Source organism: Apostichopus japonicus, chromosome 11 (genome assembly GCF_037975245.1).
Source record: "Apostichopus japonicus isolate 1M-3 chromosome 11, ASM3797524v1, whole genome shotgun sequence".
In the NCBI taxonomy this organism is placed as follows: Eukaryota; Metazoa; Echinodermata; class Holothuroidea; order Aspidochirotida; family Stichopodidae; genus Apostichopus; species Apostichopus japonicus.
Window position 1 is genome coordinate 9,944,147 of NC_092571.1, and position 17,825 is coordinate 9,961,971.

At 37.4% G+C, this 17,825-nt stretch overlaps 1 long non-coding RNA gene across 5 annotated transcripts; it reads left to right on the forward strand.

Moving 5' to 3' along the window:
* The first annotated feature begins 446 nt into the window (after nt 1–446).
* Nucleotides 447–13,138, forward strand: LOC139975526 (uncharacterized). 5 transcript variants are annotated; one of them, XR_011795753.1, is made up of 7 exons: nt 447–577; nt 4,125–4,555; nt 5,376–5,433; nt 8,747–8,978; nt 10,591–10,686; nt 11,109–11,282; nt 12,950–13,138. It is a non-coding gene; the product is annotated as an uncharacterized lncRNA (long non-coding RNA). The 5 variants fall into 5 exon arrangements; XR_011795754.1 differs by lacking the exon at nt 447–577 and adding an exon at nt 1,221–1,313 and having other exon boundaries at nt 8,747–8,993; XR_011795755.1 differs by lacking the exon at nt 447–577 and adding an exon at nt 1,221–1,313 and having other exon boundaries at nt 10,591–10,750.
* The last annotated feature ends 4,687 nt before the right edge of the window (nt 13,139–17,825 follow it).

Sequence of the window (17,825 nt, forward strand, 5' to 3'; positions counted from 1 at the left end):
TTTTAATTTTATAATTGAATAGACTTATCATACTTATTACACTTACTTGCCTGCCCTACCGTCGACTGTCTAGTATGGGTTAGATTTCCCTGTCAATCAGGATCATAATATGGATTTCTTCTCTTCAGGATTCCATCAGAGATGGAACAACATCATAGGCCGGGCCCACTGTCACTTTGGCTGTTCCTTCGGAAAATGAAGGATGAACAGCACCTGCTTGAGATCACTGTGGCTAGTGCCAGGAGAGGGGAAGCACCTCCCCACAGGAGGAAGACACTGGTGGACCCTGCAGCAACGGATAACGAGGCTACGGGATGAATACCTCAACGGTAAGCGGACACTGCAACGCTACTGGAATGCAGTAGTTTATGTTATTAAATCGTACGTGTGAGGTATATATATATATATATATATATATATATATATATATATATATATATATATATATATCACACGCCAGTAGAATCACTGTGGTCGAGTGGTACGGACTTCGTGACACAAGATCTGGGGTTCGATTCCTACCTTCGCTTGATGAGTCCCAAAAGGACGAAACAGGTCGTGAAGTGGAATTTTTCTGGTGTGTTATTCTTTATTCATTTACTATATATATATGTAGCGGGCTCAAAAAGCAGGCTCCCCACCCCACAAAGTTCTGTTTTTAAACAATGGGACTTCCCCTCATCAAACCATTTTAGCTTCTAGACAGTTCATCCTCTAGAAGCACCCCCATGTACATAATCAGAGATCCCGTCCGTCTGGAATGCAGACTGTCATAGGTTAGGGTCAGTGTTACCAGAGTTAGCGTTTTTACACTAGATCTAGCGTTTTTAGTCATTTGTGGGGTTCTAGCGCACGTTTTTTCTTATTTTGGTAATTCTACCGTTTTTTGCCTAAAACTAGTTAAATTTACCAAAAATTTACCACTTTTCAGATTTTTTAGACAAAATTCTTACTTGGAGACCCATCCAAATTTATTTTGAGTATTTTTGCCCAATCTTCGGAATTTCCATATTTTTTTCAAATTTTCTGGGTCAGACTATCACTAAAATCAACTATTCAAAATCTATTTTGTGATCGGTGACCATTCATCCTACGAATCTGTGCTAAATTGACTCCAAACAACACGAATGTTAGGGAAACTACCATTTAGCGTTTTCTAGGGTTTTATTTTCGCAAATCTAGCGTTTTTTCGTCAACTGTCGCTGGTAACGCTGGTTAGGGTCCTGTGTGTGAGGACCACACATGAATCTTGCAAGCAAGTGCCCTACTCATAACATATCTGATGTTTGTGTTCCATTACATTTCCTTATCAGGTATGTTGAGTTTCTTTCTTAATTTGCATGAGTTACTTTAAGTAAAATACTAGAGAGGCTAAAGGTTGTACTTAAACTTCATAATCACATTGTTGTCAATTAAGATGTAAAGTTATAGAGTGGCTCAGCCCATCGCAGAATTATTTCAGTAGGTCTATGTACTGTAGTGATGCTATGTATTGAAAACAATAGGCTTTGAACTGCATATAACAGGGTAGGCCATGTGATCACATGTATCATGCTTGGTGAGCAGAAGTGTAGTACTGGGCAGGACCATTCCATTTATTACTACTACTAGAGGGTCATACCATATATCCTGGGGTTAGTGGTCAGTTGAGAGCTACTAGGGAACGGAAGATTAGAGTACAGCAGGTAGCTATGACCTTGAGAGTTCATTATGTTGAACCTTGTTGCTGGTGATATAAATGTATAGGAAGGAATTTAGGGTTGTATGCGTAGTCCAGCATAGCTATTGTTTTACACTGAAGTATTGGAAAGACATTTTCAGGGTATTATTTCAGTTAGTTGATTGCATGGTAACTGTAACAAGTTAAAGGAGCATAATGACATTTTATTACAAGTAGTATTATTCCAGTTATTTAGTCATGCTCATGTTCTATGGAAGATTAAGGGTTATGATTTATACAGTATGTTGCTTTGAAATGACATTACGGTAGCTAGACCATCGTCATGCGGTGAATTGAGACAACTAAGCTTAATGTTCTTAGCAGTTAAAAGTGATGAAGGTCACTTAGCACTAGCTTAGGGAAGTTCATCCTCATGGTGAAGTGTCATCAAGGACATTGTTTAATATTCTTTACTCTTCTCTTTCTTCATTGAATTATCTATATGTTCATTACCTATCTTTTGTAAATGTATCTTAGCTTTAAAAGTGTGACACTGTGCAATGTAGGAGTAATGGTAAATCCTATTTGGTAACAGGCAACACATAGATTTAACTGTTTTTATGCAACTCCAGTCAAACTGTCATGCCATGTATTGTTTATATTCTACAGCAGCTATTATTGTATTCAGTAAGATGCTAGTAATGGTCATGTATTAACAGTAGTACCTATGCAGAGGTAATGCCTGCATGTTGTTGTATTATGATCCGGTTTCAGGAGGATCCCCAAATTACCAATTAGTTTAGAGTGAAGCTTCAAATAGGATCGTTCGTTTAAGCAGTGTTTATCCATGCTTAAGTTCATATGTTACAAAGTAAGAGATTAAGTGGACTTTTGTAACCTGAAGGATAATAAAGACACACGAATCTTGCCCTACTCTTGCCCTGCTCATAAAATATCTGATGTTCATTCATACTTAGTAAAGATTCCTAAATCCTATTGGTCCATTCAGGTCAGCTGACCGTGGTTAATCCTGTGAGTAACGCACGGTAAAATTACGGGGCATCACTTTAATAAATCTTTGGTTATATGTAACCAAAAATGTTTTGTTTTATGATTTTTCCCCCACACAAATGGTAGTGTATGAATGAACGGGGTAAATCAACGGTCTAGCGTGCGTTACTCACATGATTAATGCACTCCGGGTGTAAATGCTATCGCTGGATGCACTCGGGCTCCGCCCTCGTGCATCGCTTGCATTATCCCCCGATCGTGCATTAATCCTGTGAGTAACGCACGCTAGACCGTTGATTAACCTCTTATTTAACATTTCCTTGAAATGACGTGGAGGCAACATATACATATATATATATATATAAATATATATATTTATATATATATATATATATATATAGATATATATATATGTATATATATATATATATATATATATATATATATATACATATATATATATATTCCACTTTATACTGGCCCACCTAAAATACTGGTTAGTTCTATTCTGCGACTGCACACTTGATTTTCTTTTTACAATTATTTTACTAATAATGCATTGTGGGATATTTTCGACATCCTGAACATTTTGATGAATCGGGGACATTTTCGGGGACACTTGTTCATCGGGGACAGCACACTGTAATCGGGGACTGTCCTCGAAAATCGGGGACGTCTGGTCACCTTACCCTATGACCTCATTAATATTTATGATATGGTCACTCATGGGACATCCACCCACCACGTATGATGAATCATTTCCTTGGGGTTATCGTGCATACAAATATTCGGCTAAATAATGCTAAGCACTGCCCCCTCATAAATATGCATGTTGTAAAATTGAACACATATATATACAAGCACTTGTCAGCTATCAACCAATAGCAACTTACCAATATTGCAGAAATCCAAACATGCAATTGCAGAGTTATTGCAATTTTAAGATTTGTTTTGACCTGTGACTACATTAACATTCATGACATGACCACTACAACAATAACATTTTTCTACTCATCATGGCCCATCCACCTATCGAGTATGACTAATAACCATCATAATTGGATTCAGTTATCTCTGCCCGCCCCCCCCCCCAACCAAGAGCATCAGCAGAAATTTGAAAGATTTGTGTGGGAGGGGAGTGGATTTTTTTTTTTTTTAAACCTAAAGTGACATAATGTCAACGTTTGTGGACGCACTTGAAACGTTGAAACTTTTTGTATAATTAAAGGTGATTAAATGCAAAAGATGCTAACAATAGAAACTTAATATACACAAAACTCTAGTTATTGTTGGTGCTCATTGAGTGTTTAATGAGGTCAGTCTTCTGTAACTCCGCATTTTAGTACAAAGCTATAATTTCACTTCAAAATAGCTGGCAAAACTACAAACTTGATAAGATTGAGTGATTCAAAATCTTTACTTTTCAATTATTCTCTATTCTTTACACCTGTAGATGATCACCATAGCGAAAATCAAGGAAATGAGAGGGAAGTCTCAACCTTTTGAACTGCCGCTGAAGTGTGTTGTGCCTGCATTGTTGCCGCCAACAACCTACACCAAGGATGGTGTTGAAAAAGAATGCAAAACTTTGTAGTGTGTGACAGTACGGGATGCATAAAAACAGTATCATTTGACGTGACAAAAACAAAAAACATCAAAGATAACACTACTGTTATCCTGAAGAACTACATCACCAAACCAGATGCTATCATCATCACATCCAAGACTAAAATCTACCGGGCACCAACCATGGCTGTTGACAAAGCTGTCCTGCGAGAGGCAGTCACTTACCTGAGGCCTCCTACTCCACCACCCCCAGATATCGAAACAGTGAAAAAATCACCAATTAAATCGATGCAATCAATCACATGAAAAGTTATTAGAGTAAGTAATTTCTTACTCCATTCCTACAATGTTGTTCTGTACAGGTACTCATCACCAAATGTAGCATTATAATGATGTGCATTTATGTACAACTTACTTATTAACTACAGTACATGACTCTCTCGAAGGTTTGCATGTTGGAAGATTGGTAGACATCTTTTTGTTACAACATGTAGATAATTCTAAAAGAGATTGAGTAGATGAACACTGCATAGGTGACTTAACAATTCAAACATTATTCTTGGCCTGTCTTTAGGAAAATGGCTTTAAATGTGGAAAATTAATCTTACAAGCTGTACTGGTTGAATGATCTCTATGGTCAAAGGATTTGTGATAATGGAAATATTGTTATCGAATTCAAATTAATGATGAATGGTTGAATTAATTAGATAACGTTAATCTGTTTGGAGTTGATCAGGAGGAAGTAATACTTTTTGTTGTATTGTCCTAATTAGATCTATTGTTCTAGGGATTACTGATAAATGAATGGGCTACTATTTGTTATGCTAACCAATACTTGAGCCTTAAAGGCCCCCTGTAAACCACCATTTGAAAAGATTTTTTTTTTCATTTGTCAAATGTATGTATTGCAAATGGACAGAAATGAACTGTAACTATCACCACAGTTTAAATCATTACATGTGACAAGAGGCCATTTTACTGACATGGAAGTCTGGATGTTACCAACAAATCTTTACAGTTCTGTGTCCTTGTTCTTTCCATAATCACTTTTCTTCCAAAATACTGCCATTTAAACTTCATTTTGTACTATAGGACTCAACTATGTTCTCTTTCCATGCACTTCCAACTTCCTTTGTAGTTACAACAGAGTACCAGAGTGAGAGACAGGTATCCACCACCTCAAGAACAAAATAAAGGTACTGTATTTGTCTTACTCCTACCATGTGGGCTATGCCCATTGTACATTATCTGGTATATGCATGCATAGTGAACCAATACTTCAAGACTAACTTGCCCGAAAACAGTGACACAGGTCCATATTTGAGATTGATTGGGTGACCAGTGAAATTGTTGAATTGTTTTAATAGTGCTTAGATGCAAACTGGTGCTGTCCTTCGCAACATTTGTGTGTGACATATGGATGAAGGATGCTACAGTAATGCTGTGAAACATTCTATCACAAATGATTAAACATGGGTAGAGTTGTAACCACAGTGGGCAGGGTTAATACAGTAGGCCTAAATAGGATATCCTCTAACCACTTTTCCCATGATTGTCTCCCAACAGTGCATCTGGCATAGGTAGAAACCCACACAGAGTGTGATATGGTCAGGGTTGTTTGACTTAAATCTTGTTGATTTAAATCACTAATTTAAATCCTGATTTAAATTAAAGGATTTTGTTTTTTAATCACTGATTTAAATAACTTTTATAGAATTTAAAAAAAATTTATTAAAAGCCAATTTAATCATTGGAGTCCACCAAATTGCACACTGTAAAATGATTGTAACACATAAGCCCCTATAAAGCATTAATTCAACAAAATTTTACATAAATTTGGTTACCATATTCACTGGATTAGAAATAAAATTCACTTTATTTATTTATTTCATGATCCCTTCATTGCTATGATATAATAATCATGGTACATATTAATATAACCTAATGATTACACTAGAATCCCAAAGCACTCATATAGTCTTGATTAGAGTAATGAAAGAAAAAATTAGTCTTTTGTTTTTGGCAAAGTTTCAGTTCCAATCAAAATTGTAATCGTAAACCAATGAACATGACAGTGAACATGTTAAGGCTGGCACATGATTGGGTATTACCCCTCTCATAGTTTGGATCAGTTTGATTAACATCATTTTTGTGTACATCTGATGATACCACCCAAATGGTCTGGATATTCAAAATATATACAAGCACGTCTCAATCTTTCAAATATTCAAGTGCCAATAAAGTAAAGTCCAAATAATGACTCGAATCAAGACCACCAACTAAATATATAGGCGGAGTGTATAGCCTAGTGGTTAACGCCGGCGTCTCCCAGTCATGAGATCCCCGGTTCAATTCCCCGCCGACAGCAATGTGTGTCGTCTGGCAAGGGTGTTGTTCAATAACAACTTCCTGACATGGACATTAAATGGATGTGTGCCGAGAGATTGGCTTCGGTCAGCTTGCGAGTCTACAAGCCTCCATGGCTTCTTTCGCGAGTTCCTGCTTGCGGGAAGATCACATATACATACATACATACATACATACATACATATCCCTGTTTTACAACATTTGGAAGAGTCAAAGACTGTTTGCATCTAAATACCATTTTTGAGAAATATAGCCTATTATGCCTTTCGGTAGAAAATGTTGTACTGTTTCGTACCCCAAATAACTGCATTATAGTGCCTTCAATATTAACTTTGTACAATCATGTTGACTAGATCTATGAAATCAAAAGCATAGACTACAATAACCTAATCCCCAATTAACACTTATTTCATGTGTATAGATGCATAAACTATGGAAGTGATGGAGACTACGCTGATTGTATACAAACATGCTCCTATAGTTAACAATAGAATTGATATAGGTGGCATATAGGGCCTGTTTGTGTATACTACAATCAAAACTGTTTCACTTTTAATATCCCAGAAGCTTTTATGATTCTGAATTCAACTTAAAGGCATTGAAGACTCGCCCCAAACCGTGTGCAGCCATCTGAAGAAGTAACTTTCCGTTGCTTGCAAGTGACGTTTTGTTCGTGTTGCTACAAAATGCAGACAGTACAGTAATGAAACATGATACCTTGTTATCTTAAGCTGGACCTGAGATGTCCATCGCTGTATTGTTTGTACACTAATTACCGATGGTAGCAAGCTGTTTGTGTGTATTTTCTGGGATCGATGGTGGTGTCTAACACCTCATTCCGAACTAGGTCAGATTACCGGTATGAGATGTTTCTTTTTGCGCGAGTCTTCACACCCTTTAAACATTATTGTGCTTGACTGCTTGTACATGATATAATAAGTAGGTACTGTATTGAGTGTTTGTAGGAAGATTTTGACAACATTTGTGATCAAATTTAAATTAAAAAAAAAAAGTCAGATTTAAATAAAAAAAAGTCAACAACCTTGTATATGGTGTAAACAGGCAAGAGATTTGTCATGGGAAGGGGAAAGGGACTCTGGGGGGGGGTTCTCCCGTTTGGCGAAAACCTGCAATTCACAAGCCTGTAGATGGAAAATGGTGCAATGTTTGTGATAAAACAGCAGTCAAATCTCCACTGAACATTTACAAATTTTCTTCATAACCAAGCAAAATCAATTTTTGTGTTCAATCTTGTTTTGTCACTTGGGTCATGGGGTGGGGGTTGAATCAGCCCCCCCCAAAAAAAAAAACGTGGCTACGCCTGTGGTGTATATCAGCATCAATTCCTGAACCATAGCCGTGGATGGACATCGGCAAAACTTGGACACAATGATTCCTGGGTGGATGGTCATAAGGGGCATTCAGGAATATGAGGTCAAATGTCATCAACACGTCATTTTGGGGAACATTCTCTGAAAATCTGCAAATTGCCTCTACCACAGCCCGTGTGGTTTGCAGGTTAAGAATACGCCCACTGTAACTATCATGCATGTTGTTGAAGGCGACTAAAGGAAGATGTGTCCTATGTGGGCGGCTGGATATACCCCCACTAACAGTCGTAAAAAAACTGTCCTTACAGCTGCATAGTTGTTTTGGCACTATATGACTCTGTCTATCTGATCTATCTCATCTATCTTCCTGATATATAGATATACAGTATCTGTCTAACTGTCTGTCTGTGCTTAAGATCAAATGTCATATTAGGTATTAAAATACTTTGAAAATCTTCAAAATGCTCCTTTCAGCAATTTAATAGGATGTTCAGGAAAAGTTCAGGAAAAGTTCTTCACAGATGAAATGGATATTGATGGAAGTTGATTATATTCATTTTGGGGTAGTTCAGGAAGTTAAAGTCAAATGTCTTGTAGGGGTCGTATGTTATAAGGCTATTAAGGAATGATTATGAAGGGTGGCCTACTCTCAATTTAATTCTGGTTGGTTATATATATACAGTATGCTGGTTTTCTATTGAAGAAAGTTATCAGTAAATTACACAACTTATGGTATGAGCTACTGCACGATTGGTGCTCTAAGTTTCTACTGATTTCTGAATCATTATACAAAAAACTTTTTTTTAATTAGATACTGTGTCTGCACCACCAAATGAAGACATACCACTGACCATAATAGCATTTGATGTGGAAGGTGGGACAGTTCAGCTACTTTGCTAGTAGACGACAACATCAATACCTATGAGGCAACAACGGAAACGATCAACACGATGCTGGCATCTCTTGGTGATGAGTACTTTGATGCAACACGATCCATGGAAGACAAACTAATGAAAGTAATTCCAGCCAAGATAAACATGAAAGTATGTGCTGGGAAGGTACTGTAGTTGCTATTCATGGCAACCTTACCACTGCCAATCTTTAAATATTTGTTATATAGTGTTAGTATGTTGATATAGTGTAGTATATAGTGTAGGCTATTAACAGAATATACTCAAGAATATATATTTCATCTACCTTCTAATGTATGCTACCATGTTGGCATCTGCATATATGATCCTTTCATGAAATTGGATCAGAAAATATGAGATTTACTGACAAACCCTGCATGGCTAAGAATATTTGCTAACTTCACATATTATGTGGGCATAGGACTTCGGAACAACCTTTCCATTTGTATTGGTAAACAATCACTTTTCACAAAAACATTTTTGGAAAACATGCCAAAAACAGGTCACAGGTGCCAAGTCTACAATTATTTTTGTAGATTTTCATTAATGAAATTTTGAAACCTGTGAACTGATTCCTACGATATATTATTCATTTTGATAAATCATAATGAATAATTGGTTATCTAACCAACCCAGCCAAATATTGAGCTCATACCACCTGAGCTTGCTGGTGGGAAGTATTGTTTAATATCATATGGCGTCTATCACTATCTTTTCACAATTGCTCAAAGTGATCCTATGCGCACTGTGACGTCTAGAGGTCGTGCACTGACCTACATGGAGTGTGACCACTTTCCGATTTTGCAATTTCCCAAGATCAGGCCCCAAAAATCTCAAGAAATCCCAAGGACACTGTACTGTATGGATATCTAGCAATATCTAGCGATATCTATAGGGATGGAAATCCCAAGATCTTCCCTAAATTGAAGACAGATAGAGAATGGAAGCCTTCAGTTTGTAATGAACTTGAAACTGTGCGTCTTTCAAATTGGAAAGAATGTCTGCATTGCACAATAAACAGATTAAAGTTGTTTATTTCAGTCTCATTTCAAATATTCAAATTTGAAGGGCAAACAGCAGATATCACATCATCTCAGTGAGCATGAAAAATTGAAAATGGCATTCCAAGATGAACAGCCTCCAAACTGTCTATGGGTGTAGGCATTGGCGTTGGAGCCCAATTTGATATGGGGGGGGAGGCCTTCAACGACTTGGATGAGAAATGTGAATTTTCAAATTCTGCACAAATAATGGTCTTTAAACCTTGAAAAGTGGGGCTGACGGGTATTGTGGGCCGCGACGTAGAATCACCTACAAAAGCAGTGATCCACAGGAGATGCATGAGGTCGAACATGATGTGTGACTGGTGACAATCTTCAAAAAGGTTAGGGATGAAAAAAAAAACTATTGGGAAAAACTTGGTCCTCAGGCAAAAGTGTACATCTGGTTGGTCATTTTCAAGCCCAAGAAGTGTCATTTCTGGTGATCTGGGGGGTATCAAAATATTCTTGTACGCTGAGCGCCAACCGATGGTGGCGCTACGCCTAGATGGTAATTCGTGCCCCCCCCCAGTTAGAAAATCCTGGATACGCGTCTGTATAAAGCACTAGCAGTATTGCAAAGAAAGTTGAGAAAAATTTTCAGGTGCAGTTTCAAGTTATACAGTTTAATATAAACATTTATTTTCTAAACTTGGAACTTTTGGCTGGATCACATTTATTTGTTGTTATGTCTTTCATTACAGATGCATGCAGCTAGCTTCTCTTAAAATTGTTGCAGTGCCTGATCCTTAACACAAGATGTGCTTCCTCAAGACTGATAAAACTTACAGTAATATTTTGTAAGTGATTAGGGGATGATATGTTCCAGTTAAATGGCACAGATTGTTGCTTCATAAACAAATGGTAATGAAACAGGAAAAGGAGGAAAGGGGTAAAAGATGTGGGGGGGGGGTGCAAGAAACCCAAGGAGTAGTGATAGGCTGTGGGAAAGAGGTGTTTTCAGGGGTATTTTTTTTAATTGGATTATATGAAAAGTACTCTCATAAATCTGAAAGTATCAATGTAATTCTAAACATATCTATAAATTTATGATTCCAGTGTAGTTTATAGGATCCATAGAGGATTCTCAGCTAGACTTCAAAAAATAAGGCAAACAGCAAGAGAAGGAAAGAAAAGTTACATAACAACTTAAAGATGAAATGAGATGCATTCAAATGTAGAATAAATATATAGGTTTATATATTCATATTCTTTTTAACAGATCGTGAATGCGACTTCTACAGAGCAATTACATCACGCAGTTGAATCTGCATCACTTCTGATGGGATTGGCTGGAATAATTAAAGTCACCCCATTGCTCCCTGACAAGGAGTCAAATGCAAAAGGAGCTTATTCAATTTCTTGTAATGGACAGAGCCAGGTCTGCATATGAAAGGTATATTCATCTCCCTTTATTTCTCAGTACTCAAACATAATCTAGTCCAAAAATCTAAAATATGACAATTACATAAATAAAAGAAGTATACACTACACAGAGTTTTAGTCTCATCCAAAAGGTCGGTATGTGACGTCATCGCTCGCAGATGAACATTTTGCCCCTCCCAATTCTGAAGTACATATTAGCTGCATTTAATACTGATTAAGAGGATTTTGGTGATTGTAGTAGAGTGTGTGTATGTGATGCAATAGAACTATGAGAACAGTGCATGATGGATTTCATACCTGGCTAGTGGGTTCATATTTGTGGGTCCAACATAATAGAGATTTGTGGTCACCATGGGTGGCAATCTGATAACAGCTTGGTAACATCATATTACCCAAAGTAATAGTCAATGTAGGAAAATGTAGACACACTTGCTCGCAAAATACAGCCAATGAGCTTAAATACTTAGTGAGCACAAAAACACCATTTTTCGTAGAGGTCAATTATCACTTGAGGTCAACAGTCAGTTGTCAAAGTCTGAAAACTATGATGTCTTATGCAATACACACAGAAAACCATGTGCTCTCTGAATAGGTCAAAAGTCATTAAATATCATCTAAGTCTGAAAACTTACTAATTTTATTAAGCTTGGATCAACTTGGATGACATATGACATGTATTGATCCACTTCACGACACATCAAATTTATTTTCTATGGTGAGTCCATTTTGGTTGAAGTTCATACTTGGTATGTAGATTTCTGTTGATGAGTAAAAGATATCTATTGAATTGGTAGGTGTCAAAGGTGATTTGAGGTCAAAGTCTGTAAATATTCTTAAGTACATAGTATAATCCATAACAACTCCCTGGTATAATTAAAGCCAGACTGCGAAACACATTGAGGTTTCGATGGCTTCATTTGCACTAGACTTCTGCTTGTAAACCAGAAATAGCTGTCTCAATATAAATGGCCCGAACCACAATGTTGATGTACAGTTAATTACACTATGGCATGGTAAACACAGGTCAGTCTATTGTAGGTGGCAATACACACCTCCACCATAAACAATAGGCGTCTTGTACTCAATGTGATGCATCCACACACCAAGTATGAGAAGTATCTACTATTCCCATCGTTAGATAGTCATGTAAAAGGGATTTCAGAGTTTGACCTCTGCTGATCTCAAATGAGATTTGACCTCACAAGCAACAGGATTCTTGTACTCTAAATGGCAAATCCACATATCATGCAGCCTATGCAAAGTATCCTTGACTTCTACCATGAGAAATCATGTTTTCAAGGTTTTTAGGCCTGACAAATGTATTTAAATGTAACCGCTATTTGGCGACCGTGACTAACAGTCTACTGAAAATTTTGATAACTGTGCAAACTTGGAAGAACTTCATACATGGTGTTTACGAGCACCTTAGTGAGTACAAGAACCCCTTTTGTTTATTGTGTCAAAGGTCATTTGAGGTCAACGTAAATCTCTGAAAAAACTTGTAAACATAAAAATTCTTATAGTGAATCATTAGTGGACTTGACAATTGGGGAACCATCCTTTTGCTGACATCAATAATTGTCAGCACTTGAAATGTGGAGTACAGTGTTGTTATTGACTCAAATAAAATGTGGCAAGGAATAATTAATTGGGCTCTCTGTTTCACTCACTCTGCAGCTTCCTTGAAGGGTTATCTACGATGGGACTACTGGACCTTATTAGGTCTCATCCACTTGTTATGGAAGAGTGCTTCATGCGGAGCGAGGATATTCTAACAGCCTCAAGAATGGAGAGACTCGTTTATAGTCATGCACCTTCCAGAGGGCAGCAACAGAAGAATGGGCAGAAGCCAGAACGTTGACATACTGGCTTGACATGCTCATTGATATTGATGGTAAAGTTAACTTTATGTTATGTTGAAATTATGCAACGTTATGAATGACATGTATAACTTATATTTTGCAGGCAGTGTTTCATCAGTTCAATTTAACAGATAAAATCTTTCTTTTGTTCCCTTATCCTTCATTTTCAATCATATACCATCTAAATCAGCTGAACAATTGTTAGTAAGGAGAACATAGTAACATTGTTTCTTTGAGACATCTGCTAAATTATCGATATTATATCAATGTCATTCATGAATCAAAATATAAACATAGCATTTTGTTTTGGATTTTTTTTTTACGTCAAGTGGTTCTGCAATATTTGCTCACAAAACTATTCATAGGCTACTATGGCATTCATCTAAAATTTGCTGGAAAAAGCAATTAAACATCGAAGTATACTGTTATGGATTACAAATTAAACTCTACCTTAATGTCCCTGTCAAACATGTTTGCTAATTAAACACACACATAGAAACCTAAGTGCTATGTTTCTACCATTAGAGAATGCAAAACAATTAAAGTATGTTTAGATAAATCATTGCTGTCAGTAGACCATCCAAAACCACTGCTATCCCGCCAGGTTACTTTTACAATTCGCTTCAAATTTATGATTCCCTTGCCAAAGGCAAAAAGAGTCAATGCTGTTTATTCAGGTAAAGCTGATGAAAACCCCTTACTCTAAATGTGGATGCATCAGATTATGTACAATGTCCCCGTGCACACAATTGACATAAATGTTCTCATAACCGGTACCCTTTCCTAACTAAGAACACTGTAAAGTACGAGAGTAGATAACATACATTCACATTGACAATCTCTATGGAACTGAATGGGCTCATGTCAGCTTTTTGCACTTATTGCCAACTTAAGCTTTCCATAGTAACAATAATCCATAAATTATTCCGACTGTACTCCAAGGAAGGATTATGATTGGTGAATCCCAATGTTAAACATTTTCTTTTCTTTTTATGTTCTATTTAAATAGACAAACAGTCAACAATATCTCATAGGGACATCCTAATTTTCACCACTGGGTTGGACACAGTTCCAGCGATAGGATTTCAGTCAAGTCCACAGCTGCAGTTTCTACACGATGCAGAATTCAATGAAGGCCAGAGATCTCAGTTCCCAAAAGCCCACACCTGTGCTTGCATTTTAAAACTCCCGATCCATAATTCCTATGAATTATTTAAAGAAAAGATTGGGTTTGGACTTTTATCTGCTGCTGGATTCAGTGAACCTTAGCATGACATAAATGTGTGTTAATCTTTTTGTTTCTGTCCTATGCTTAAAGCAAGGCACAGAATGCAAATTGCAGAAATGCAAACTTTTCATTGTATTACTTAGAATCAAGTATATTGTACACCATCACTATACATTATGTCAGGTTCATGAAGAAAACTGCTTATGTTACATCATCGTAACCACAATGCAATTTTGCATTGTTTTTTTTTTGTTTTGTAGACATGACCAATTTCATGTAGGTGCACCAGGGGGAGGGGGCACATGTTTGTTTCATTACATATTTGGCACACTTTTGATGTTTGCAAGTGTGTAAGTGTTCATCTTATGAAAGTGTTTCAATTAATTAATATGCATGGTGACATGGACTTAAATGCTGTATTTTTGGCATACAACTTTGATTAGAATATCTAATATGAATGACAGATTGATTTGGTGGCAACAGATAGGTTGTGGGCTGTACATATGTCTGACTTTTTTAAGTTAAGCGGGGGGGGGGGGCGGGGATATTATGTCATGCATATCAATGAGTGGGTGGGGCTGAACGACAATTAACTAAGTTGGCTAATTGTGAACCAGATATAATGTGCCATACATTATACTGTATCCACAGTGCTGGAATATGTAATGGACAGATGGGGTGGAGGAGGGGATATGGTGCCTTCTGACTCCAGCAAATGCTCATGGCAGACCAGTGGCCCAAATACCTTGCTGTTGGTACAGGTGGGGGGAGGGGGTGGGGCATTAGAGTTTCACTTGAACCTCTTTATTTGTGGAAAAGAAATTGGTTTTCCAACTGTTTGCATTACAACAGCATTTTTTTATTGTAGCCTCTTTAACCTGGACAATTCTCATTAGCAATATGTTTCATATTGTATGGATTAGTGAAGAAGTTTACAGATGTTGGAGTTAAGTTGGCCTACCACTCACCCATCAATTCGCAGGATACCAAAATAAAAATAAATAGCTATGACACTGTTTTTCGACTTTTTTGTATTGCATGGTGTGAGCTGCTTTTCAGGTTTTCATCATTAGCCACGATAAGCACATAGTACAAGATTTCACTGAACACGTTAAGCTCAAGTTGGTTCATTACTTGATACTTCTAGTCAAAAGTGTCATTGTGTGGGACTTTATTGTCCTTAATTGAATGAAACACACATCTCCATGCGGGTCAAAATAATGGACAAAGATAAAGAGTTTCCTGTGTATACCTATACCCATATGTACTAATATGGATGTAAATGTTTGAAAGGGCCATAGCCAATGTTACCATGAAATCTTAAGAATACAGGAGCTACTCTCCAAACGGATTACCTTTTATAATGCAAGCATAGTCGTATACACGAATAAAGTTGATCCCTCGCCTGAAACGACGTCAGAAAAAATTATGGACCCCACCCTCAAATTTGAATTCGTAACAGAGGGTACAGCCTGTATAGTGTTCTGTAATTAGTTTCTTCACGTAACAAATACAGTATAGTAAGAACAGGATGTGGAATAGTGAACGACACAACCACATCCCCTCAAAAAAATGGGGCAAGTTAAACGAAACCTTTGTACAAATTTATCTGATATCTGAGAGAAATAAGTTAAGGTTTAGTCTAGAAATACATGGTTGAGTCATTCAATAATGCTATAGAACGGAATTTAGAAGGCTTATTAACAAGGAGATACGACAGTAAGTGACGCGCATATTGTATCTTGAATTGAACAGGGTTGCTACTGACAGAATGTAGAGCGAGAACTTAGTAGTAAAGCGGTGATAAAATGTAACGGTGATAATAATTAGGGTAATAAGAACGATTGTTAATAGTGGCAAATAAATCTCGGCATACAGTTCGTGGATAGCGAAGGCCTCTGTGAAATATATTTCTGTGGTAATGAGGCCTATCTAACGCATCATATATAAATTAATTCCGGAGAGACAATCCTCTGGATACAGTGCTTTACATGAGTGATTGCACAAATTCTCTCACAGCAATGTAATAAGCAACCTGTTCGTCATTAGTTGCTAGTTTCTCATCTCGTCTGAAGTTCGTAGTTAGTGTTCTTTGTTGTTCTTCCGAAAGCGACATTGTGTGTGGGACAGCTACGCGGTGTTCAACTTCGTCATCCAAGTCTCTATGATCCACGTTGTCCAACTCAATCCCATATTGAACAACATCTTCCTGCTTAAAAGAAGATAATGATTTTCAGTACTATACTGGCTTCCAAATTAATTTGTATCTATCAAACACGGCCACAATAAGGTTAATTGTCATTACCATATTTCTGATAATCATGAATGTGAACACATTTTCCACACTAATGCAGTTTTACTTTATTCGTTGGTCCGTACCATGCATCCGACTATATCTATCTCTTCCGGCGCATAACCGTCAGTCTATCTGTCTACAGAACCGTCTAGTATCTATCTGTATGGGGTTGGGGGGGGGAGGGCAGATTTTTTTTGGGACGCGATGGACGACGGTGAAAAAAAGGAGCAGAATATAAAAAATCTAAATGTAGACTACGCGCGCGGGCAGTGTCTGTCTGAGTGGCCATATATTTGTATTCACATACATTTCATTTCCAATATGTGATATAACCGGATGGTTTTCGACCGCTAACTGGCGCGCACATTATTTTTTCGTTTTTTTGTACCAAAAAGGGAAATTTTAATACCCGAATGTAGTTTTTAAAAAAAGGGAATGATAGCACCATTTTGCAGCTAAGCCCTTTTCGAAAATGAAACTATTCGAAAGGGGAGGGGTGCACCCCTCCCCTTATATCCCTCCCCAAGATTACAATACACCGCTTTGTGCCTGAAATTGTGGACAGAAATTTGACTTTGCCCCGCCCCCCCCCCCCTACACACCAAAAAATTGCTCCGCCCCTGCTCTCTATAGTCTGTCAGTGTCTGGGAAGATATGAAGCACAGCAATGTACAGCATACATTTTGTGAATTGTTTGGACAGAAGATATTACCCAGAATATAGGAGAGGCAACCCCTGGCTGTAGGTATTTATCATTAAATAGTACAAGATTTGGTCAGTTGGACGCGAGTCTGTTATATTTACGTTGGTTGATTTTAAAATGCAATTTGCAGACAAGATGTTACCATTCTCTACCAGATACATCAGGCCATTCTCACAACGAGAGAGTTCCAACGAAAATATTAACCTCTTCAAGAAAATCAATCTGATATCCATCATTGTGTGCACCCTGAACCCACATTCGCATTGGTGTTTGATTTCCGGCAGTTCGTATTTTATGATAAATGAATGTGTCTTGAAAAGACTTTAATTGGTTGTTAATGACATGCTGGAAGACGTAATTAATGGAGCGCAAACAAATCAAGATCACACCAGCCGTCCTTCTTGATCCATCGTGTAGATGAGATCCTAGAAACCACTCAAGCATGACTGAAGAGTAAATGTACA